Source organism: Macrotis lagotis, chromosome 2 (genome assembly GCF_037893015.1).
Source record: "Macrotis lagotis isolate mMagLag1 chromosome 2, bilby.v1.9.chrom.fasta, whole genome shotgun sequence".
Taxonomy (NCBI): Eukaryota; Metazoa; Chordata; class Mammalia; order Peramelemorphia; family Peramelidae; genus Macrotis; species Macrotis lagotis.
In genome coordinates, this window is record NC_133659.1 from 140,777,122 (window position 1) to 140,804,599 (window position 27,478).

A 27,478-nucleotide genomic window follows, 5' to 3' on the forward strand; every position below is an offset into this window, starting at 1 on the left:
ATAGTTTTCAATAAGTATTAAATCATGTCTATGAGAATGTTTTGTATATTATTGTAAAATGCTTTCTAAATAAAATACATCAACAATTAGCTTTTTGTTTTTAATTTATGGCTTAAGTTATTTTCCTATGAAAGTATGTCAAGGAAAAGATTTGAACACAGGTTCTGCATTCTATGTAACATGAATCTTTTGTTAAACATAATAAATAATCCATGGTACTTTAAAAATTATTTACACATTTCCTTTTACTATCTTAACATTTAACAAGCATTTTATCAACATACCCATTTGTAAAGTCTTTAATGTCCTCCTGAACTTACTTTTCATCTTATCTCCATACAGAGAAATTATTTTATATTTACTCAGGGTTAATTCTATTTTAACTAATTTGTAGATTATTGTTTCTTTTCAGTTAAATAGGAGTTCCCTGGGATCAGATGCCATTTTCACTTTATCTTTCATAATTGGCACCTAGTTCAATGACTAGTACTTAGAAGGGGTTTAATAAATGATTATTGAGTGGGTAACCAAAAAATTCTTTAATAAGTTGGCATGACTGAGAGAAAAGAGGACTAGTTGACTAATGAAAAAGTAATGATTGATAGTTACCTTTGATTCCAAATGCCATAGTCAAACTCTATCAAGTCTATATATTGCAAAATACTGCACCAAATGTGAGGTTTCAAAATCCTGATAAAAATATAATGTATGATAATGGAAATCAAAACCATCTAATGAAATGTTATTTCAGGGCAAATATATTTCATCTAGAACTAAGGAGTTAACTATAATACGTTTTCTAGGATGATTCCAGGGCAGCTAGTTGCAGTAGAATGAGTGACAAACCTGGATCATTAGGAAGACATCTTCCTGAGTTCAATTCTGGCTTCAGACACTTAATAGCGGTGTGAATCTGGGCAAGTCACTTAACCCTGTTTGCCTCAGTTTCCACATCTGTAAAAAGACCTAGAGAAGAAAATGGCAAGCCACTCCAGTATCTTTGCCAAAAGTTGGACACAGCTGCAATGACTAGACCAGTACAACAAGAGATAATTCCAAGCTCAAAGTCAATGATTCTATAATTTATGTTTCACAGGAAGTTTTTCCTATTCTCTTTTTCTTCCTCAATTTCACCATCTACTTTTCTTATCTCTTTTCTCAAGAGCTGGAAGGGCTCTTAGGAGTATAACTCATTCTAGAAAGATATCTTCCCTTGAACTCAGTACAAAAGACAAGAAGGCAGATAAGAATGTAGCTCAATAATGATGAAAATGCTCATTTCCTTTAAAATAAAACATTTCAGAAATTTTTAAGGAGACATTGAAACAAATTAGGAACTGTAAGAACAAGGTTTGATTGTAATTACCTGTATACATCAAAATTTTGATCTTATGCAGAGTAAACTCCTTTATTTATTTTTTTAGGTTTTTGCAAGGCGATAGAGTTAAGTGACTTGCCCAAGGCCATACAGCTAAGTAATTACTAAGTGTCTGAGGCCTGATTTGAACTCAGGTACTCCTGACTCCAGGGACAGTGCTCTGTCTACTGCACCATCTAGCTGCCCTGAGAGTAAACTTCTTTTAAAGGTTTCAAATGTACAGAAAGGAAATGTCAGAGCTTAACATAGATGTTTGTACTGAATAACTATGACCAACTCTCAGTTTCTTCATCTATAAAATGGAGGTTAGATAGTTTCTAAATTCCCTTCTAATTTGACAGTTATAATTGTTAAGTCCAATATTCCTCATTTCCATTCTTTTCACTCAGAATCATAGATTTAGAGCTAAAAGAAAATTTAGTTCAACTCTCATATTTTAGGGATTAGGAAATTGAGGACCAGAGATTAGATTACTTGCCTAGAGTACAAACCTAAGGTTGCTTGGCTAGTAAGTAGTGGAACCAGAATTCTCCCCCACCCTCTCTCATCTCACCTCCTATTTCTATTCCTTTTCCGCTGATGTCTTAAACCTGTCATTGGCACCCACAAGCATTGCTTAGCTAGTAGTAATCAAGTTAATTGGATTAAAGAGGTAATGAGGTAATTGACACTCAAAGATCATGTTTCCCTTCACATCAGGTTCCTTGAGCTATATACCTAGTGAAGTAAAATTTCAAAATATACTGTTTTTCAGAGTGATAGCATCTTCATGAATTTTTATTATAATGCAAAAAATGGGATATTTCATTAAGATAATAGATTTGTTTAGCTAAAAAAAGAAATCCTTGACTCTCTTCAATACACATGTACACACATATGCATAAACAATACGATATGGAAAAATTGTGAAATAAGCCAGATAAGTAATAGAACATTTATATCAAAGAATCAGTTATATGACTTATCTTAATACAAAAATTGGGACATTTCAATTGGAATATGGATTTGAAAAGCTAAGTAAAGGGGGAATATTGACATGTCTCCTAGATTCTCTTCAAAATACAATATAGATGCATATATATTAACATACACATACATGAGCAATACTATTTGGAAGACATGCAAAATGAGACTGGGCCAGATTAGAGAAAATTTGGTAGATCAGTAATAGAATATTAAAATCAAAGTACTTTCTGGAAGAAAGCCAAGTCAGAGAAAGAAGACGGGGGAAACCTGATCTATGATCTTGGCACTGATGATAATATGAGCAGCTGCATTGAAAACTCTTTGGACTAGCTGATCGAACTGTCAAGAAGTCCAGGGACTACAGAGTTATAACTGCTTTTTTTGTATTAATGATAAAGAAATAATAAAAATTAGTTTGCTGAGTCTTGTGGGGCACTTAATGGGTAGAAAGAAATATTTTAAATTTAGTAGAAGTATCTTAATGACTGACAGACAGAGAGAGAGAGAGAGAGAGAGAGAGAGAGAGAGAGAGAGAGAGAGAGAGAGAGAGACAAGGAGGGAGGAAGGAAGGAAGGAAAAGAATAACAGATTTTACAGATTGATTTTTCTTGTGGTGTGACTTGGAGATATACAAAAAACTACTAGCTCACTGGCAAGGTTGTCCTCCTTAAGGAATGTGTGGAAGAGGTAAATTCTTGATTTGGTCTAATGCCCTACATAAATCCTCCAGAGTCCCACCTTGGAAACTGCGAAGCATATTAAGAGTCATTTTACAGACTGATCTAGCTCTAGCACAAGCTCCCCCAAGACATATTTGAGAACTTTAGAGAAAAGGGATGAGAAAAATTCCCTCGGACTCACCCCATACCCTCCCATTTTCCTGAATCTACAACTTTTACCTCCCTAGATTATTCAATACTCCTTTCTGAAACAGACAAAACTTTCTGTTCCTATTGATGTAGTTATTCCCAGTGACTGAGGGTGTGAATCACCAAAATTTTATATAATTTCCATTCTGGAAAGTGTTTAGATTTTAAGGTTGACTAGTGAAAAGGAAACAGAAACAAATCACTTATCTCTTTCTCTTTATATAATACCTTCCTTCTCTGATTCTGTGATAAACCTGCTCAAGTAAAAGGTTGAAGAAAATTCTATTCTTCATAAAAATAAATTCTATAGATACGCATATATATATATGTGTATGCACACATATACATACACAACTATAAATAAACATGCATGAAAACATAATAGTACCACATACATGGAAAATTATATGTAACTAAATATACAATACATATAGAACCTCAAATTTAGTGTTGGAAAGAACCTCAAAAGTCAACTAGTACAACCTCCTCATTTAGCAGATAAGGAAAATTAAGGTCCAGGGAAGTTAAGTGATTTACCCAAGGTTAGTTCGTAGCAGAGACCAGATAGATCATCTAACTGCAAAGGCAGTGCTCTTTCTGTCTTTCCATTTTAAATTGTGCCTATTTTTTTCTGTATACATAAATATAAAACAAGCATAATACATATTCATACACTAAAGTATGTATACCTTCATATACATATATGTATATATGCATATATAAAATTACACACACACACACATATATATGAGTGAACTAGAGATCTCATTTCATTGGAAACTTTATTTTCTCAGTGAAGAAATCCTCCTAAGTCTGATCATGCAACCTAGAGAGCTGTTTAGACTACTGAAAGATTCAGTTACTTGCTTGCTCAGGCTCACATATTCAATGTAAAGCAGAGGTAGAACTTGAACACAGATCTAACTCAAACCCAGAACCTAGAGCTTCCTGATCTAGATTGGCTATCTGTACACTCTCACATTGACTTTAGTGATGGGACTGAACTAAAGGAGCTCTTCTGATTTACCCTAATTACTGAGCTGGAGCCTTGGAGTAAGAAAGACATGAAAGTCTGGCTATATGAGAATAACTTATATTTATAGGGCATTTAAGGTTGACCTGGAAGATGCTCACCAGGACCTTTTTATTCTCATTTTTGAAATTGTACAATTTAAACTCAGAAAAGCACTTTTTCTACCTTCCACATACTCTCTTGAAAACATATGTTGGAATGTCCATCTCTTTTTGGAAAAGAGAAAGATATGTAATTTTGTTTCTCTCAAAGCTCCTATTCTTTCCCTAGACTCGGGGATTTAGACAATGATGGTTTCAATCTATTCAATATAAAGTGTTATCTACCAGGAACATAATGTTAGAACAAAAAATATATATGCAAGAATTGTATGATATTAGAAAGAGAAGGAACACTGGAGAGAGATTTTAGTTTGTTTTTCATCCCTAAGACTTAATTCAAATTCTAGTATGTCATAGATATTTAATAAATGTTCATTGAATTGATTAGTCCAATCTAGTTATTCTGGAATAAGGAAACTGAAACTTGTAGAAAATTATTCAAGGTCTTTCAACAACAAAGCTGTAGTTGAAATCTCACTCCCCTGCTTCCATATCCAGGATCATCTATTTGCTTGCAATAAGTATATTATGCTATCCAAATGCCTAGGCAGATCATAACTTAAATTATTGAGGATTTAAAATGAAGAACTTTTATTAAGAATCATGGATTTCCTTTAGAAAGTATCCTATATTTAGAAGTGAGTCAATTAAAATTCACAACATTAATATATTTCTTGGTGTATGGTTGAAGGTTTTATGGAAGTCATCCCACTAATTACAAATCTCTAGAGAATACTGCACATCAGATATTAGTGACCACTGTTTTATAGCACTAACAGATCTTCTAAGACTCCTTGAATTGCCCTTAAATGAAAAATATCTTTTATGATCCTGCTCATATAATATCATGCTGGCTTCCTTTCTTCTAGATTTCAGGGGCAGTTAGAGTTGAAGTTCATTAAGATGAAAATATTGCAACTATGGCTCTCTTTAATAAAGGATACAATTTCCAGTATTATTAAGTAACTTGCTTATGCCCATATCGAATGGAACAATAAAGTTGCTAGAATTTGAACCTGGCTATTCTGACTCTGAATCTAAAAATTCCATGTTTTGGAATATCTGCACATCTTGAGACTTGTCAGTGAGAGAATTAAATATTACTGAATACTTAAGATTAACTTTGCTGATAAGTGAAGTAAAAAGACATGGTATAAGGGTGGGTGGGGATCATTTTCCTATTTGGATCTCTACAGGCATTGATGTAGATGTCCCAGGAAGTGGATAGGTTATTATTGTCCTAAGAATATAGGGGAGGTCAGAAACTTGCTCAGAGGAAGAAGGGGACAGATTTGGAGAAGATTAAGGAGTGAGGTAGATGTGATTGTTTTGGAAAATAGTTCTAAGGGAACTAAGGGAGGGATGCAAACATTTTCTTAACTCGTAATTGATTTATCACACTGAAATCAAGCCTTGACTTTTACTTTGGAAACCACTATTTTAAGAAATCATTTTATATTTTAGCAAACTATAATAATATAAATTTCTTGCATGTCCCCCAGCATAAAGATCAGCACAGAGTAGATGCTTACTTCAACTCTAATATAGGCACAAATAATATGTCTTGTTTTTATATTAGTTTGATAAGTAGAATGTATTCTTATAAAATGATAATTTACAGCAGTCATCTTTTTCTTTAATATTTCAGAGGTATTTTCATTCACTAAGACCTTTCTTTAAATTCCTCCAGTGCACTTAAAATTTAGTCAATGTTTCTGTTCCCTGCTCCCCCAATTTACAAAATACTTTACATACCATTTTCTTTTCAAGGAATGACTATGTTTTTTTTTTTAAGTGAAATACATCTTATCTTAAATTGTCTATGGAAGATAGCTATGAATTCCTTCCTCAAACCTTACATCTTTACCCTTTGAAAAGATCAATAGATGGTAGAGATGATAAGATGAGAGCCAGACTGGAGATAGATAACTGTTTAGTGTGTAAGCTGATATGATAGCCAAGAAACTTAGAAGAAGATATCAAAAAACATTAAGACTTACTCCTGACAACTCTCAGACATTTTGAACTTGATAGCCAATAGGAATTTTTAGAGAGTGACCCATCAAGAAATACATTTTAGCTGACTGTCATATACAAAAACGAGTTGTCCTAACAGTGATGTCATGGAGATACCTTATACTGAACCATCAATACTTTTACCCAATTCCCCAGTGACATTTCTGTATTACTAGAACAAAATGCAAACTTTTAGTTTTGAGAAGACTTTTCTTTTTATGACTTGAAATATTCTGCATGGGGATTGAATTCATGACTTTGTTATCAAACAGAATCAAATGGTTAATAAGAAGTCTCTTACGTTTCTTTTAAAAGAGTATTAGCATGAAAACAGACTTTAGTAGATAAAATATAAAGAAAACAAAATAACATTTCATTCATTCCAATGTCTGCTGAAGACTTATTTTTGATCATGACCCTGTGCCTCTCCTTTAAAAAAGTTAACAAAAAGCTATTAGATTCAAGGTACTTCTTGATTTTGATCTTTGTAATGGATTTAATTAGCTTATCCTGTCTGACTGACAGCATATTTGATATATTAACTATATTTAAAAACTGCTGTGATAGCTTTTGCATTAGCAATTCTAGGTCTGTCTCTTCCTAAAGAATGCAAATTCCCTTACAGACTATAAACAGGTCTCTTAACTTTGACCTTTCTGAGGAAGCAGGGCATCTGGAAAAGATGGGACTCAAGATACATGAAACCAACTTTGCAGTCCATGAGAAAAGATACAAACATTGATGTGATTTCCAGAAATTACAGAGACATTTTCTGTATTAAATAAATGGAATTAATGTCTAGAGTTTCTACTGTTTTAAGAGGAGTGTTTATAATATCTGACTCCATTGCAATATGTTGAATTAAAGTTGAAAAAAATTGAATGTTTGGCAACTGAAGAAAAATTCCAATCTGTGAAAAAAGTAGCATTTCAAATACCACAAATCATATATTTTTGACTAATGAATTCTTGTCTTGGCACAACATGTTTGACTCAATTTCCTACTTAATATCATCAATTTTTCTAGCTAGAAAGTCTTATTTTGCTTATTTGCTTCTTTCTATTTTTTAAAAAATATTTTTATTTAAGGCAATGGGGTTAAGCAACTTGCCCAAGATCACACAGCTAGGGAATTATTACGTGTCCAAAACTGAATTTGAACTCAGGTCCTTCTGACTCCAGGGCCAGTGTTCTATCCACTGCACCACCTAGCTGCCCCTTATTTGCTTCTTTTAAAAAATATTGATGCCTTTGTTTTTCCAACTCATTTATTTTCAAATATATCCTCCTACCAAGAAAATAATTCTTTATAAAAAAAAAAATTAAAAGAAAGAAGAAAAGAGAAAAAGAACCCACATAAGACACCTCTTGTGACAGTATATAAAATATTCTCCATTTCATTGAATATTTAGTCTTCCAACCCTGCAGTAGAATAAAAGAGGTACATTTTCTTAACTGTCCTCTGGAATCCCATTTCATATTTAAGAACTATGTAATCATTACTGAAAAATTCTTAAGATTTCCACAGAATATTTTAAAACACATAGCATAATATCAACAATGCCTTGATTTTGATCAATAGATTTAAGAAAATTTCATTATTTATTACTCAAACTTATCATACTGTATAAGCAATTTTTTTCCTAAAATATTATTACTCATAATATTATTGCTATAATTTACATCCACAATTGTAGGGAGTCATGTACTTGAGGGCAGGGACGATGAGAGTAGCAAACCACCAAACTCAACCTTAAGTACAATCTCCATTCCCTAAAAAGGATATATATATGTATGAAGGTGAAGATGAGGAAGGTAGAGGAAGAATGTGTTTTGCATGCTCTCTAGTTTCTCCTCTGTTTTCTAGTTTCTTGAATGTGGTTCAGGTACCCCTGGGAATCTCTAGGACACTTTCAAAAGTCAAAACTATTTTCACAATAATACTATGATATTTTAATTTCTAATATGGTAAATATCAATAATTATGATCATAGCACTCCTCTGCTCAATGAAATCCAGTGGCTCCCTATCATCCCTAGGATCAAATAGAAGATCATCTGATTGATGTTGAAAGCCTTTCATAACCTCCCCACTTCCAGTCTTCTTAAACCTTATTTTCCTCCATCTACTCTTTAATCAAGGGACATTGACTGCCTTGCTCTTCTAGAGTGAGACTCTCCATCTCTCAGATCCAGGCATTTTCTCTGACTGTTTTCCATGCCTAGAATGCCCTCTCTGCTTATCTCTGTTCCCTTGATTTCCTTCAAATTCCACACAAAATTCCACGTTCTATAGGAAGCCTTTCCCAATTATTATTAATTTTATTAACTTTCCTCTTTTAATCATTTCTTATTTATTCTTTCCATAGCTTGTTTATATTTGTTTATTGTCACTCCCAAAAGAACATCCTTTAAAATATGGAGTATCTTCTCCTTCTTTCTATATCTTGGTACACAGGATATAGAAGGCACTTAAGAAATGCTTATTTACTGAATCATCCAAATAAACAAAAGTTGTATGGTAGAAAGGGGATGGAGGAATACTCATTAATTTTTAAGAATGCAAAGAGATCATGAGACCAAAATGTTTAAGAAATGCTATTTTGGAGTAAGACAAGGAGCTTAATATCATCATCATTAATAGACAGTAACTTCTGAAATGTTTGTTGCAGTTTACACAGAAATCTTGTTAAACCTTGTCCTGACATCTTGGCCTCTAATTTTATTAAACATACTAATAGGCATAATTGTCATTTCACAAGATTGTTAATATATACTATGTAATAATATTTTGAAACCTTCTATAATATATTTTGGAGGTCAATCATCCATTTTTAAGATTTTTGTTTCCATGCAAAGTCCTCTGCCAGCAAAGGTACAGACACCCACACAACCAAGGCGTAGGCAGACTGATAAAACCCTGCTTTGAATTTGAAGCCTCAAAAGTAAGTAAATTTTCCAAGGTCATGGAGCAAGCTAACTGTATCCCACCCAAATCTCTGTTTGCTCCTTGAATACCAAAAAGGACATATTTATTGATCCAAGTTTGATAGTTTTTCTTCACATCTATCTGTCAATGGTTTTCCTGACAACTTTGTTAGATTCCTGCTAAAGATTTGCCTTTCTTGTTTCAAATTTCTCTGTTAGATTCCTTTCTGATATGATGATTTGGATTTTATATTATTTGAATTTAACAAACGAAATTTCAGAGGAAGAGGAATGGTATGATGCAAAACGTTCTTTGGATTTGCCATCACCTTGTGTGACTATGAATAGAATACAGGACCTGGAGACAGGAGAACCTGAGTTTAAATCCAGCCTCAGACATTTAATAGTCACTGACCCTGGAATATTTAATCTTCCAATTATTCAGTGGAATAAAAGAGGTACACTTTATCAACTGTTCTAGACAAGTCACTGAACCTCAATCTGCCTTAGTTTCTTCATTTCTAAAATAGAGATAACAAATAGGCAGCAACTACCTCCAAGCTTGTCAGTTTTTCAATACCTTGGTAGAACTTCCTACAATGCTTCAAATATGAAACAACAAAGTTGTGCTTCACTTCCTGTCTCCTTTGACTACAAGCCCAAGGAGAAAATCTGAGATGGCCAGAAAAGTATACCCTTGGCTCTGGCAGATCAAACCATAAGTGCCTTCCAAGGGGAAAAGGTACAAATCAGAAAACTTGTTAACAAAATTCAGCCCTATATGTAGTTGCTAGTAATATCTGTATTGCATTAGAGAAATGAATTTTTAGAACTTTGATTGTACTGATATTCAAATCCCTTGCCATTTGGATATGAACATTCCTGTTTCACTTGTGTTATAAATCCTAACGAGGAGTTGGGGCCCAGGACATTGAAAAGCATTGTGTTATAATGGAAAGGACAACACTCAATGTCAGGATATCCCGATTATGAATTTCTTTGTTCATACATTTCTCTGTCCATAACACCCTGATGTGCCACATCTTGACTGACCTAAAAAGGAAAACAGCCTGGTCTGCTTAATACTTGGATGAGAGACTACCATCTGGCTGCTAGATGGTATAGATAAAGAGCTAGGTTTAGAGATATGAAGACTTATCTTCATGAGTTCAATTCTGACCTCTGATACTAGATTTGTATCCATTGACAAGTCATTTAATTCGTTTTGCCTCAATTTCCTCTTCTGGAAAATGAAATAGAGAAGGAAATGGCAAACCATTTCATTATCTTTGTCAAGAATTCAAAGCAGATAAATGTCTTGCTCACATTCATATAATACGAAGGATATTAGAGGAAAGCTTTTAATCCAGCTTTTCTTGATTCTAAACCTAGGGTTCTGTCCACATTACAGAAAATATATCCCCTAAATAAAAGAGAGAAATTATATACACTACTGATGAGCTGCCATATAAAATGTTTTGAGCAACAAATGAGAATATTTCAGGCATCGAATTAAGTGTTTTACAAATGCTATCTCATTTGACACAGCCTCTGAGAGTAGGCACTGTAATCCCTATTGTACAGTTGAGAAAACTGAGACAGTCAGTAGTTAAGTGACTTGCCCAAGGTCTTATAATTAGTAAGTGTCTGGAGTTAGATGTAAATGTTAGCTTTCATGACTCTCAGGCCAGCATTCTGTGTAACCCAGCTGCCTCTGATAGTTTCTGATTCTATCAAATATTCAAAGAAAAATAATCTCTATATTTTGTAAGCTATTTTTAAAAATAAACAAAGATGACATCCTATTTAATTCTTTCTATATGGAAAACATAGTCTTGATCCCAAATCTCTCAAAGAAAAGATTCTTAAAAGAAATTTAAGGACAAATATAAATGTAAAAAAGGAAAAAATAAAATTGAATGCCAGCAAATAGAATATAAAATATACATTATTATGAAAAATGTTTTATACCAATATAAAGAATAGTTCAGTATTAGAAAAATTATAAATATAAGATATCCTAACAATATCTGCTATTCTATATGCTACCTTGATTTGTGTTCTTTCCTTAAACAATTACACCAATTGTTTGTAATTGAAAGTCCTGTGCTGACTTTTCAATTTCAGTACATTTTTGTAAAATTTCTTTGCTATTTTGAAAAGCAATGCCTCTCCATCCCTACTCCAAAAATGTGGATTTCCCAGAATTAATTTAAATGTTACTATAAGAAATCATAGTTTATCAATGTTAAGATCAACAAGTAAAGAAATGTCAATTCAGAAATATGTCAGTGTTCAAACTGCTAGACAGAATTTTTTTTTCTCACTTTTTAACTAATAAAAATAATTTAGGACACAATCTTTATATTTAAAAATGTTTTCACACTTTTTTGGTGTGATGCTAGAAGTACTATCAGTCTTCATTTCTTTAATTGAGATAAGATGATTTGCACAAGATTATATAAAGAATAAAAGACAAAAATAAAATGTTTTCAGCTACATTTTTCCATTTGCTCTTGTTATCCCCACTTCTGTGCTAGAGAAAAAGTCCTGGATTATTTTTTAAAATCTCAGAAGATGAGATTATTGATTAATCTATTGAAATTACCTTTATATGTAAGTAAATTGCCTTCTTCCGTAGAAAATTAATTCGCTATGAACTATGAAATTAATCCCAATTGTTAATTTAAGGGTAATGGCTGTAAATACTCCCCTGACCAGGTGCAAATACTTTTTCAATTGAATCAGATAATCAGAACTGAATGAGAATAGGGTTTTGCATATCCTTGAATCAATCAAAGCCACTGAGTAAGAGACTGGATCACACTGGGCACTTCCTATAAAAGGAAGTTGCTATTCCAAAATTAGGGAAGAGAATCCAAGCCAAAGCAAAGCATTGAGAAAGACTCCTTTAGCTTCTCCTGCCTCCCTACCTTCTCTATTATATCTCACCTTCTCTATTCAGAGATACTTAATCATAATCAACTGTTTCATTACTTAAATGTTCCCAGTAAATTGATTTTTGCCTCAACCATAGTAGTCAGATGTTAATTAGAAATGGACATAGAGTGGGATAGAGTCCCCAACCTTTTCCTAAGTGATGGACATTTTCCTAACTGGGGATTTTAAGTGATTATGACTGAAATCATAACTTTTTATCTGAAATAAATAGTCTAAAGTTGAAGAGGAGGAAACCAAAGTCTTTATAATGTTTTCTAGGCTTAATTATTATAGGAGCTAATAAGAGGGTGTTACATTAAGCTTTAATGTGAATTAGGCTTTGTAAAAACTGAGTTTGGGCTAACCATAATTGCCTCACAAAAAACCCCAAAGAAAAAGAAAAGAAAAGCTGGGTTTTATCTTTGATCTTTCAGTTTAATTTAAGAAGAGCAAATGAAATTGGCACTTCAATGTATTGTGTACTATGCTGGGTGTTGATGATACAAAGATGGTGAAATCATCCCTGCTCTTGTGTTTTTATATCGTATTGGGGAAGAGAATATACTCATAGGAGAAAAGAAAGATGAAATTTATACAAAGTCATTTGACAACTAGGGGAGAAGAAATCAGTATAGGCATCCTGTAGGAGGTCACTTGAACTTGGCTTTGAAGAAAGCTGTGCATGTTAAGAGACAGATGTGACGTCAGAGTGCATTCCACTGCATTCCAACATGTGCAAAAGCAGAGACGGGAGGTGGAATGTTTTTTCTAGGGAAGAGCATGCTGGTCAGGTTGGCTGGAACATTGAGTACATTCAGGAGAGTACTATGTAGTAGTCCTGGAAAGACTGGAGCCAGATTAGAAAGGGATTTAAAAACAGAGATTTGAGGTTTATTCTAGAGGGATCACCTTGAACAAAAAAGGAGCCGCTTGAGTTTTGAGGTTAGTCCTGTGCTTTGGAAATACAAATTTGATTTCTGAATGGGGGCTATTGAAGGATTGAATAAAGATTAGAGACAAGGAGACCTAGTCTGAGCGATGCTATTATAGAAGTTCAGACCAGAGATGATGATTGGGAAGAAGCTAGATAAAAGATTTGTGGAGGAAAAAATCAACAAGGCTTGGCTATTTATTGCATGCAAGGATTAAGAGAAATAAATGGAAGAGCTAAACATGATTCTAAGGTTGAACATCTGAGTAACTGAGGTAGGCATCCTCAACAGAAATGGAAATATTAGGGAGGAGAAGGGGGTCAGGTAGAAAGATGAACGATTTTGCTTTGGACATATTGAATTTAAGATGTATATGCGTCTGTCAGTATAGTAGGGCAAGACTGGAGATGTAAGGTTAGCTATATGAAAATCTGGGAGCTTTAGTATAGGTGTGATAGTCGAAACTGCAGGAGCTAAGGAAAGCTTTATGAGAGGAATTTTTTGGGGAAAAAGGAGGACCTGGTGGGGGAAGAATCCTCAGATTATCTCGAAGCAAATATTATTTAAAATTAGACAGATTTTTAATGATTTATTTTAGCCTGAATACTTAGGTCACTATCTCATCCCAATTCTTGGATACTTAGATTTTTCTTTGTACCTATCTATATGTTCTTGTATCACTCATCTCACTCCCTGTTGGATTGCAGATAGGAATTACCACTCTTAATTTTTGTATACTTGGTGCCTAGTTCAAAGCAGGTAGTTAATCAACATTGGTTAGATTTAAAGAGTTTGCTAGAAATATTTTTTAAAAAATTTCATTAAGTCATAAAAACTTTATCATGTAACTTTAAGGAAAGAGAAAGAAATTCAAGAAAAATTAAATTGAATGTTCATTCACTTGGCTTCATTAACAGTTTCACCAGTCAGTGTTGCATAGTAGAGTTCTGCAGTTCTTGCAGTCTGACAAATCTGAGTTCAAATTCCTGTTTTAAATACTCATTAGCTATGAGCTTTAGCTTCCTCATCCATAAAATGAAAACAAGGTAGTCTCTACGTCACCAAGTTTTTGAGATGCTCAAATAAGAAATTATACATGGCTTTTGGCAAAGTTTAAAGAGTATCTAATTGCTATTGTTATGAAAGAAAATTACTTTTAACCTACATCCACTCATTTGGAATTTGGAAATTTTAATATTTTTCCATTTGAATTCCTTGTGGATGACACACTTAAGTTAGCACAGCAAACTATCATTAAAAACCTAATTAAAGACAAGCATATTTAGAAATCTGATGATTTTTTAACACACAAATTATTGATATCTGAAAAGTAATTTTTGTAAACATCTTACAAATTGGATCATTGTGCAAACTATTATGATGTACACATTTATAGATAACTTTAGTATTACCTCTGAAAAGTGTATTTGAAATTTTGGCATAGAAATACCACATAGCCCTGTAGAATTGTAATACAAAATGTTGGAAAGAATTCTATAACCTGACTCTAAACTGAGGAGCCCATGGAATAAATGGGAGGCTCTATCTCCATGGGAGGTCTACCATAAAGGCTTAGATCTTTTCTCATTATATGAAAGATTCATGATTTCAGTGACTGAGATTTTAGAAACCTTTAGGAGCCAGAAGAGTCATCACCTAGTAATTTAGCATCAACTGTGTGGTTTAGTGGTGGGCTTTTTCATGTTTGGGAGTGGGGGGTGTGGGGGATTGTGCAAACAATATAGTTGGTTTGAAACTCATCCAGGACCAATGCAAACATCAAGTGGGCTGACTAAAAAACCACACATTGTTTCCTTCAGACAAAAGATAATGATGCACTAATGAGTTTTACCCTTTATTACCCTCCCTGAAACATAGCCTCAGGAAAGAAAACCCACAAAAACCAAGTTGTTAGGTCCAGAATTTAGGTTATTTTGCAATGACCCCTATCCCTTTTTCCTCAAGCAGTAGTATGTGTATTGTTAAGTGTGTTGTTTAACCCATAAATTCCAATCCCATGTAATCTTGATAATGCCCTCCCAGGAAGAGAAAGGAAATGAGGAAAGGTAATAATGAAACCATATTTATATATAGTGTTTCTCCATGGGATATGAAACTCTTTACTAATTCTAATCCCATTGAAATGAAAAATCATCACAGATTAATATTCTTATTTTATAGATGGAGGAGTAAAGGAAGAAAAAGATTAAGCAACAAACATGACATAACAGATAAGTAGAATAGAGTCAATGAAAGGAAAAGTTAAAGTCCTCTTAGATTCCAAAAGAATGGTCTAAATAAAATTTTTGCAAGTTTTCTCTAATCAAATTTCATATTTCAATAAAGAATGTTCTTGCATATATTCCTTTCACCGCTTCCATCCACTGGAATTTCTAAGTGATGACACAAATGTAATTAAATGAAGCAGGAAATAGAACCAGGGCTAGTTGATTAATTCCATCTATTCTCCTATCATTCTCTTAGGCCAAGTCAAAATGAGAATCTAACTTCTTTATCTATTAATCTATAAAATGTAGAATATTATAATTCATCTTAGAAAGGAAGGTCTAGGTCAATTTCTGGATCATTTCTACCTTTTTTTCTACTATGGAATTACTAAGCAATCTGGATAAGTCATCTGTTTTTTTAAACATCTTTTTGTCTTGTATTTCTATGCAAAGATTTTTTTTTCCCTATGGGATATTTTCTTAGCAGGTTTACAGAAATTGTCTCCATTTAAAACTATCTCTTGAATGTTTTTTATGTTGACGTTAAAATGAAAAGAACACTAATCTCATTTTTTCCTTTTCTCTATGTTGTAACTTTCCTGATGAATTCCATTTTTAGAATTCCCTCCTTTTATAATCACCTCTTTTCCATACTGTACTTTTCTATTTTGAAGAAGCCATTTCTGTTGCCAACTGAGACCTGTGAGTAGAAGAGTAAAGCAAAGAGTTAAATTAAAATAATTGCTTTCTATGTTGGAGAGGGAGTAGAAAACCAAGGGAAAGGACAGGAAATTAAATCAGTCTTCATCTTTTCCCAGTCACTCTTCCCATCTCCCTTATGCCTCCACTGAGCTTGGTATGGTCCTTTCATATATCCCTGTGTCTGTGGTTTTATGTCAGTAAAAACTTGAAGCTTCAGAAGTAGCTTGTTCCATATTCCCCTGAGATAATTCTTCAAATCCCATATAATAAAATAACAGATCTAGAAAAAAAAATGTTAAGATGTCTGTTAGTAGAACCTTTTGCCTCATTCAATAATTACTTTTATGTCATTCTTAACTACCTTTCATGGGTTCCCATTTTGTGATTAGAATGTTCTTTGAGGTGAGTCAAAATCTGCTGTCTTACAGAAAAATTGGTACAATTCTTAATTCTGCTCCTTGTCACAACCCAGAGAGAATGGAATCTACCTCTTCTACATGAAATCTCATCACCTATATAAAGATTCAGTTTCTCCTTTTTTTGGGGGGGGGGGGTCTAAATATTGTTAGTTTACTTAAATATCATTATGAATTAAGGGATATTAGTTCACCAGCCACTTGATTCATTTGTCAAAGTCATTTTTAGGAAACTCTACATTTGGACTGAATATCTTATATACCCAGTATGTTCCACAGGGAGATTGTGAAGATTAATGTTATTGTATGGGAAATCTATGAAGAACACAAAGAACTATATTAATTGAAGACTATTGTTTCTGAGTCCTGGACTGGACTCATGGATTTTTCTGTCATGTTTGGGTAACGCAGCTAGTACTCTTGACTACTGAGGAAATTTCTGTAAATGTTGGAAAGAAAGGAAATCCTAAATCTAAATGAGCCCCTTAGATTTGTGACCAATTGTCCTGCCCTTTTCCTTGTCATTTTGTTAGAAATAATGAATTCAGGTTTTCCCACTAAATAATGAGGAATAGGAGGAATAATGAGGAATCAATTGTTACTGATAACGATGTAACTCTAGGTGAGTCAGTTTTCCTTATGGAGTGGGAATAAAAACAATTAAGGTTGTTAGGGACAGAAAACTATGGTACATTTACTGTGACAGTTTTCCCTTTCTTAAATCTTAGACTGAAAATAATGAATAAATATGACAGATATAGTCAATAAAATTTTTCTAAAGAAATATATCATTTCTTGCATCTGTGTTATACCATATGATATAGATTTTCTATAAAACTTGCTCAAGGTTTGTCCAAGCAAAATAAATGCATCTTTTAAAAATTATATTTGAAATTATTAGAATTATGTTAGAATAGGGCAAATACAAAGGGAAAACATAATCAGCCATTCAAAGAGAATATATAGATAGTTTTGGGGGGGTTTGTGAGATTTTGGTGTTTTTATGTATATGTGTGTTTTTAAGACACACTCTCCCTATCATAACCAGGTTGTGGAAGTACAAGAGTTCTTCACAAACCTAGTCCTCTCTTGGTTGGTGGAGGGTCTTAGACCTTCACCATATTTAACCATAGGGAAAAAATTTGATGACCTCCCAAAAAGAGAGCTCATTATATTTATGTTGAACATAATGTGGACCTTCTCTTGGCATGGTTGTCTCAGAATTGTTGATCTCCAGAGATTCCCCACTTTAACTCTCCTTGGAGGCAAGAATTGTGGATATGAGTCTTCATACCATACTGGACTAATTTTTGATTTTATTCCTTTTTTATTAGAGGCAATGGGCTTAAGTGACTTGCCCAAGGACACACAGCTAGTGTCTGAGGCTGGATTTGAACTCAAGTCCTCCTGACTCCAGGGCTGGTGCTTTATCCACTGTGCCACCAAGCTGCCCTTATTCATTTTATAAATCACTAAATAGATATTTTATTTGATTAGAGAAGTGTTCAGTTTACACTTGGGATTTGAGAATATGCATATCATAGGCAGTGAATAAATATATCATATCATAAACAATTTGATTCATTCTGCTACAATTTCCAAGGCAGAGAAACTTTTTCCTCACACATCCCAGATGGTCCTTTATGTATACATCATCTATAAAGAAATGCCTTCTATGACTCTTGGCACACACTGTCCCCCAAAGCCTTCTTAAATATTATTCTATTGGTATCTATAGTACCTTATGCAATCTCTGATGGGCATTCAGAACATTTGGATCCATTTTTAGTACAAGGTAAGGGTCACACCTACCTGCATGGTAGATCTGCCCACTTGCTTTATTTTCTTCTTAATCTCAGGGTGATATTGTGGTTTTATTCTTTGCCTCTCAGAAAATCATTTCTACTGAACTGGGGCTATTTTTTTTTAACCAATCTCATTCAATGAACAAGATTCAGAGATTGGGGCAAAATATATGGCAGAACCTTCATAGGTCAACAATGACTTAAAATATCAAAGGATAGGACAGGATGAGAGACCAAACACCCAAACAAATAGTAAGTAATGAGGAGATCTATAGAAAATAACTAAGAAAGATAATCATAAATACTGATACAGAATCCCCAAAAGGACAGTCCTTCCTTACAAGACATTTTTTCTGTCCTATGATGGGTGTTTTTAAATGTGGTTCTGTGAGGAAAGCACTTCATTTCAAAATGACCATTCCAGTCTAAGTAGGCAATTGGAAATACTTTCTTAAAAGTCTTCAACCCCTAAAGTGTAGCTATCCCCCAAGGTTATGTCCTTCTCTGTCCATATCATCTCTCAGGGATCTCCTCTCTCTTGATTTCTGTCCAAAGTCTTACATCACCCACAGCATTCTGGATATCACTGCCTGAAAATCCCATAGTCATCTCAAATACCATACAACCAAATGGAAACTCATTCTTTATCTCAAGACATTTCTCTCCTTTAAATGTCCCTACTTTTAAGAGCAACACCAACCCAACAGTCAGCTAGGCCTTCAACTTAATCATTCTTGATTCTTTTCTCTCTATGCCTCCATTTCCATCCCATTAACATGTTTCTCATCCATCCCCTATTACATGATTGCTAACCTATATAGAGCTTTCATCAGTTTTCAACTGGATTTTTCCAATCTTTCTAACTGGTTCCCACTTATCTTCCCCTTTAATCCATATTCTACACAGCTACCAAGGTGATTTTTTTTTCTAATTCACATATCTGAAGATGTTGTATGACTATTTGAGAAGCTCTGATGACTTCCTAATGCTAAAATGCAAAGCCCTTGAGTCACAACTTAGTTTTCTAGATAAACTATGCTGGTTTTCTCACTCAGTTAGAATAATGGATGGAATTCTAGGCCTGAAACCAGAAAAATCCTAGTTCATATCTGACCTTGACACTAACTGCTTGACTGTAGTAAGTCACTTAATTTGTTTGCCTCAGTTTCCCCAATCATATAATTATTGTGAGGATCAAATGAGTTATTAGTAAAGCATTTAATTAGTACAGTGCCTTGTTCATAATAGGCATGGTATACATTATTTCATTATCATTTTATTACCTATATTACTATTTGTGTTCTAGCCAAACTAGCTTACTTGCTATTCCCTATACATAATTTCCCATCTCAATATCTGTGCATCATAGGCAACTAGAAGGCAGAGTGAAAATCTAGCTTCAGATACAACCCAAAATGGCAATCCACTCCAGTATATTTTGCCAAGAAAACTCCAACTGGGGCCACCAAGAGCCAGGTGCAATTGAGCAACTAATCTTTTCATTAGTATTTTCTTATGCATGTAATGTATTTTTTTTTCTCTCTCTCTCCTCTTGAAATCCTTTATTTCCTTCAAAAGTCAATTCAGGTGCTTTCTCCTAGAAGAGGAATTTCTTTACCTTCCCACATTGCCTTCGTCCAATAGTCCTCATCAAATTATTACTTCTCCCCTACAAAAATATTTTCCATATACTTTTTTTTCTTTGCCTATGTTCATCTTCTATTAATCTAGTAGAATAATAATAACTCCTTCAGATCAAGGACTGGTTTGTATCCTGAGTATGGATTGTATGTAGATGAAAGGAAACTCAGAGGCCATCTGAGTTTACAGATGAAGAAACCAATATCATCAGAATGTTTGACTGGCTACAAACGAATTATAAAGGACATAAGGTAGGAAACCAAAAATAAACACATCGTACCAAATCCTCTGCTATCTTTAGGCTATTTATAGAGAAAAGTTTTAAATAAAAATGTTAAAGATGAGTCCAAATTGATCCAAACTAATGATTCAAACTGATGATTATGATTTTAAATATAGGCCTATTAGTTCTTAGGGTCCTTTTTTGATACATATCAGTAATATAACAATGATAAAGAGAGTTGTTGGGGGTGGCATTCAGTCATTTTTCATTTATATCCAACTTTTTCTGACCCTATTTGGTGTTTTCATGGCAAAGATTTTGGAGTGGTTTGCCATTTCCTTCTCTAGCTCCTTTTTCTAAATCAGCTGAGACAACTGAGATTTTAAGTATCTTGCCTAGGGTCCCACAGCTGCTAAGTGTCTGATGTTGGATTTGAATTCTCTTCTTCCTGACTTCAGACCCAGCATTCTATTCATTTTGGCACTTATCTGCCCTCATGAGATAATGCATACAACTAAACAAACAGAGCTTCTCCAAAATGATAAGGGTTTGCATTTGTATAATGTTTTGTGATTTTCATATTGTACTTGTATTTGTTATTTTATTTGTTTCTCTAAACTTGCTCAGGTAGTCAGCTCAAATATTCTTATGCATATTTTATGGAGTAAAATCAGGTAAAAAAAAGCATCAAATGCCTACTGTCTCATGTAATATATGCTAAGTGCTAATGAGTATAGAGAAAGGCAAAAAGTAGACCCTGATCTCAAGGATCTCAAAATCTTATGGGGAAAAAAAACATGCAACTATGTAAAACAACACACACACACACAAGATAATTAGAGAAGGAAGGCATGGCATTAAGATTTCTTCTAAAAGGTGAGAATTTAGCTGATAATTAAAGGAAGCTACCAGGTAAAGATGAAGAGGGAGAAAATGACAGTCATGGAATGTAGTCAGCGAAAATTCATCAAGGCATGGAGGAACAACAAGGCCAATGTAACTGTATGATAGGAAAAATGGAAGGCATAAAGTATGAAAAGACTAGCAAGGGGGCGGCTAGGTGGTGCAATGGATAGAGCACTGGCCCTGAAGTCAGGAGTACCTGAGTTCAAATGTGACCTCAGACACTTAATAATTACCTAGCTGTATGGCCTTGGGCAAGCCACTTAACCCCATTTGTCTTGCAAAAACCTAAAAAAAAAAGACTAGTAAGGTAGGAAGGGACCAAGTCATAAAGAGCTTTAAAATCCAAACGTGATTTTATATTTGATCCTAGAGAACTATTAGAATTTACTGATTAGTAGGGTGACATGATCAGACTTGTGCTTCAGGAAGACCAATTTGACAGTTGAATGGAAGATGAACAAGAGTGAGGAGAAGCTTGAGGCAGGGAGAACACATAAGGCTATTGCAATAATTGAGGTGTGAAGAGATGAGGGCGAGTACCAGGGTTGTGGTAGTGTCAGAGGAGATAACAGAGAAAAGAGAAGACATATAATGAAGTAGAATTGATAGGCCTTAGCAGATGGCTATAGGAGATGGTATTTAATAGTATAAAACCTGGTTTGGAACCTGAGAAGAAAGATGGTGTCATCAGCAATGAAAGGGAAGTTAGGAACAAGTTGAAAAGAGAAAAAGTTCAATTTTGGATATATTGAATTCAATTTGAGAAAATTGAAAATGTTAACCTAGAAACTAGGAGAGGGATCAAAGTTGGATAAATAGCTCTAAGAATCATCTGAACAAAGATGATCATTGTATCCTTGGGAACTAATGAGATCACCAAACACAGTGGTATAAAGAGAAAAGAAAAGAGGACTCAGGACAAAGACCCATATGGGAGACATCTATGGTTAGCAGACAGGACCTACAGAGTGTATTGGTGAAACAAGTAGGAGGAAAGCAGGAAAGAGAAGAGAGTACATGATGAGGGCAATAAAAGGTGTCAAAGACTGCAGAGAGGTGAAGGATGAGGATTGTGAATCTCTCATTACATTTGTAGAAGAGATAATTGGTAACTTTGGAAAGAGCAATTCAGTTGAATGATGAGATCAGAAGCCAGATTGTAGAGAGATAAGAAAACATGAAAGGAATTAGAAACACAGAATGCAGATGGTCTTCTCAAGGGAGGTGTGATATAAGGGACATAGTATAGCTAGGGTAAATGGACAGATTAAGTGAAGGTTTTTGCTTTTTTTTGTAATTCGTTTTCATTCTGTTATGAGATTAATGGAGACCTTAGTTATAGTAAATAGGGAGGCAATTTGTAGTCTGGAAGAGATTTAATCTTAACTAGTGAGAGAGTGGGTGATAGAGATGACAATCTTCAGGAAATGAAGAGATGGATCAGATAGATCTCTTGTTCATGTGGAGAGGTTTGTCCTGGCAAGAAGAAAGGTCATCTCTTTGTCCACAAGTATAAAAGAAAAGATAGTGAATGAAAGGAGATGTACAACAGGAAAGAAGAGGGAGTTCTAAATGAATGACTTTAATTATTTTAATGCTGGGGAGAGAGGTAAACTATAAGAAGTTTGAGAAAGAATTAAAGATTTAGAAAAACTACTGTGATTAGCCTTATTCCTCAGATTGTCTTGAGTTATAGAGCTTAGAATTGAGCATCTGTCTTCTGAATACAATTTGTTCCTGTTTGAAAAATAAAAAAGGTACAATAATTAATGAGCATCTTTTTTTATTTAGTTCTGATGAACTATTCTTGTTTAATTCCATTATTAAGCAAACTACTTGAAAAACATGTGCCTGCTATAATCTTTTTACTTCACTACCCCAACAAATGTGGTTGACCTCTTACCTACAAATATCTACCGTGATGCCCATTTTTAAAATTGTAAAATTTCGGGGCAGCTAGGTGGCACAGTGGATAGAGCACTGGCCCTGGAGTCAGGAGTACCTGAGTTCAAATCCAGCCTCAGACACTTAATAATTACCTAGCTGTGTGGCCTTGGGCAAGTCACTTAACCCCATTGCCTTGCAAACAAGAAATAAAATAAAATAAATTTGTAAAATTTCTATATAAAATCAAGAAGCAACAGGTCCAGCCTGTGAAGGATTTCAGCTTTAGGTTATCTTCAGACTCTTACAATTTATTTCAAATACTAGTGTTAACAGATGCAGTGGGATCTGAAATTGATGTGGTAAATGAAAATACTGGTTATAATATTTTCAAGAAACCCAGTTACATTAATTAAATAGGAAAGAAATGCTTTGTTATGAATTACCAGCAGAAATTAGGAAATTTAGTAGCTAAGCATGTTAAAGCCAGGACCAATCCAATTTAACAAACTGTTAACATAAGCCAGCCATTGCTTTACTAGTAGTATTATTAGGTTAAGCTCTCAAACCCTTTAAGGCTCATTTTCTGTTTGTTTTAAAAGAAATATTTCCTCCTTTAAAAATGCAGATTGTAATTTCAGATTCTCTTTGCCTAGTTTAAGGTGAGAACATAAAATCTGAAAAGCAGTATCATAGTTCAGACCTTGACAGCAGTGATTTTTGATTCGGTATAGTTTACTCATCAATAAAATGTCGGGTTGGATTAGATGATACTGAAAACTCATCTCTGAGATGTGACATTCTCTTTTTAAAAATTAATTAATTAATTATTTCATTTATAGGCACATGTATATTTTCCAGTTACAAAATTTCCTTCCACCCTCCCTTCCCACCTCCCTCCCCTCAGCTGTGAATAGTCAGGTTAGCATTGTATATACATATTTTTAATAAACATGTTTACAGATTAGTCATTTTTGATATGAGGAATTAGGATTAAGGGAAATATATATATGTATATATATATATATATGAAATAATTTTTATAAAGTGTTCATCAGATTCTGAAGGGTTTTTTTTTGTTTTGTTTTGTTTTTCTTCCTCTGAATGGAATAACATTGTTCATAGCCAGTCTAATATCGTTGTCCTAGTTCTCAGAACTGCTGAGAGGAGTGCTTCCATCAACATTCTCTTTTCCTAATGGAATGGAGCAGGAAAGCAAAAAGTATAAGCAGAAAATTTAGGTGCACGCATGCTAAAATCATAGATATTTTGGCTGAATTGTTTTTCTTCTATTTATTCATTGTTTTGGGGGGTTATCTATACTAATGTTGATAGTTACATGTTGGATGTTCTATTGAATGACAGATTACTTTTCTGAAAAGTGTTCACAATCTTAAAACCTGGTAAGAAGCCAGTCTTTCATATTTGTCATTTTATATGTCTAGGTTCTTTGGTATGGTACTGAGTTTGACTAATTCTTTTTTTGGGTGTGCTTCAGACAGTCAATTCCAGTATTACTAAACCAGAATTTCAAAACTCTTACTTCCCAGGAAGAGGACCAGACTTGGAACAGAATTCTTAATAGCTCACAGATAAATAATTAAATGTAATCACATGAAGGACATTGTCATTTCCTTCTTTATTAATTTATCAAGCATGGAACTGAAGTGTGAATTATGTGAAGGAGGGCTTTAAATACTACAAGAACTAGTCAGCATTATTAATCACATTTTTAAAAAATCTGTGTTAATCTAATTTCTGGAAATGATAGAGGCATTCACCCTTACGAAGTGAGAGAGACCCCATGATAATACCATAACACCAAATACTGGAGAAGGCAGACCTAAGAACATCAAAAGATCTCTGTGTGGGCAGGGAATAAAGGGAAAAGGTGGACGATGGATTAATGTACCCAGGTGTTAAGAACAGGTGTGCTGTCAGCCTCCTGTTTTAACTAATTACTTCCATTACAAACAATAGCTTAACTTCATGATAAGCTTGGTTGTTACTTCAGTGACGCATATTTGAGTTTCAATAGATGACAGTTCTGACAACAGAAAGCACAGAATTAATTTGACATTCTGCATTTTCAGGATTTGGCTAAGGTAACCAAAGGTAAATAATAGACATCAAGAAGGTCACAAAATCATGATCTCCAAGGTAGAGTGTATTTTACCAACTCAGAGATTTTGTCTTAAAGACAAAACAAATTGAGGACAGTGAGAGATGAATGCAGAGTGGGGCATATAACAGAGTTTTGAGATTATAGAAGACATGGTAAATGGGATGCAATGACAAAATTGTGATTGGACAATCTAAGAACAAATACTTCATGTTAAATAGATGTTTTCCTCTGTCTAGGACAACATTCTTTCCATTAGAAATAGATTTTCTCAGTTTAGGTTACTTATCCCTAGTCTCTAAATGAAGGCTATGGTAGACTTCAGCTTCTCTAGAAGCACAATAAAATAGGACGTCTAGAGGCAAAACTCCAAACATCTGATCTATTTCTTCTGGTCTTCCTAGCTTCAGAAATGGGAGGGTAACAGAATGAGAAACTTGCCTTTTTTGTGTCTTTTTTATATCTAGTGTGAAGTATTATGTAGATGGGCAGCTCTTATTTGTGCTTTCCCTACTATGGAAAGCCATAATGCCAGTGTTAGCTCTAAAATCACTCAAGTAGCCAATCAAGTATTAAGCACTTATACCATATGGTCAGGTGCTGATCCAATAGAATGAATGAAACAAATACCTATTCACTAGGAGCTTATGTTCTAATGCACAAAGGTCTGAGAGGTATGTTATTGAGGTTTTGTTTTTGTAGGTACTTTTACAAATTAATTTCAAATGTGCCCTATACTCTTTCTCTACTTTCTTGTTCCTTGAGATGATTTCAAAACTTTAATTCGTGTTCTCTTGTGCTTATTTCCTTTGTTTAAAGAGTCCCATTGTCTCCTGAGGTACTTCAAATTCAACATTGCTAATGATAAGTAATAATAATTAATAAAGAAATATTTTAAAAGGGAAGAATATTATATATAAAACTTAATAGCAGTTGCAATCAGATTATTATTTTAATTAAATAACCTAAAGAGAGATTCCACTGTATCTTTGTACTCCCCTTATCTCTGGACCCAAAGAGCATTTTTCTCCTCTCAGATTTGACAGATCAATTACTATGAGAAGCATATCAGTGAATAAGTCAGTAATGTGCTCAGGCCACCCTGCCATTTTGGAAATACTGTCATTGTTGATGTTCATTTCATCCCTAAATCAGTCTCTCTGAGCCTTGGTTTAGATTGAAATCAGTATTCAAAGTCACTAGAATAAGATCAGGAATTGAATTTTCATTTTTTTGCCAATGATTCTTTTAAATGTTAAAAGCACTGACCATGTCTCTGGATACCAAGGCATGAAAACTCAATCTTTTCCCCCAAAATTGGTTGTAAGGCTATGGGCATGAGACTGATGTAGAAGGAGAATAATGGGTAGAACATAACTTCTTGGATCTTGATAGTTTAGGCTCTGAGATACAATTAAATCTGACTTTTCTAACGGATCTCTACCAATAACATAAAAATTCATTTTACATAGTGCTTTAAGGTTTATGAAACCCTACATACACATTATTTGACTTGATCTTCAAGTTGTAACTAAGAAGTAGTTAGAGAAGCTATAATCAAGCCAACTTTATTGATACATAAATTGACTCAGCATACTGAAGTCACTTATTCGTATGTCATCGTAACTGTGCCTTTTTTACAGTTTGTTTTCTCATGTGTAATATGACAACATGAAACTTGATGATCTCTTAAGTTCATGGAAGGTAGTGAAATAAGTATGTAGTTTTTTTGAGAGGTCACTGAATCTTAAATCAGAGGACTGGGGTTCTACTCTCTTCATACCCCAACTAATATGCCACTTTCATTAAGCCCCTTCTCTCATGGGTTTGACCTCATCTGTGAAATTAAAAGGACAATGCCTGTATTATCTATTTCACAGGAATTCTTTGAAGGAAATACATTAGAAACTTGACTAAAACTATTATTATTTCCCCAAATGACTTAGCAACATTCATATAGGCCATAAGTACTAGAACTAAGATTCGAACTTAGGCCTCTCTGACTCCCAGGCTAGTTCTCTTTCTGTGAAACCACAGCTGTCTCCTGTAATATAACTAACTTTGTCTTTTAAAACCTATCAAAAAGGTTCATGGCTGTTGGGCAGTGGCTAGAATCATTAGAATTTTTTCTTGTGAGCTGCTTTGAAGGACACAAAGGTCAACTTCACTGGGGTGTGCTGAACCAGGGAAAAGAGGAAAAGGAAAGAATTCTTCATGTGTACCAGAGAAAGTACAAAGGGGAAATGGTTCTGCCACTCCTCGGTTTATCACCATCTCCACGACTGGTCACACTATATACAAAGCAAATGCAGCGTGAAGCAGTGAGCGGCATACGGGTGGGTCAGACAGGGTGCATGGGTAGGATGTTTTTGATTTTGTGGAAAGCATTT

The 27,478-nt window shown here is 34.1% G+C and overlaps 1 protein-coding gene and 1 pseudogene across 2 annotated transcripts in view; one reads left to right on the plus strand and one right to left on the minus strand.

Annotated features, from left to right (window-relative positions):
* LOC141511964 (CDK-activating kinase assembly factor MAT1-like) overlaps window positions 1–27,420 on the minus strand; it is a 34,598-nt pseudogene extending 7,178 nt beyond the window's left edge.
* GREM2 (gremlin 2, DAN family BMP antagonist) overlaps window positions 1–27,478 on the plus strand; it is a 128,019-nt gene that overhangs the window by 88,659 nt on the left and 11,882 nt on the right. The gene's annotated exons all lie outside the window — the stretch shown is intronic.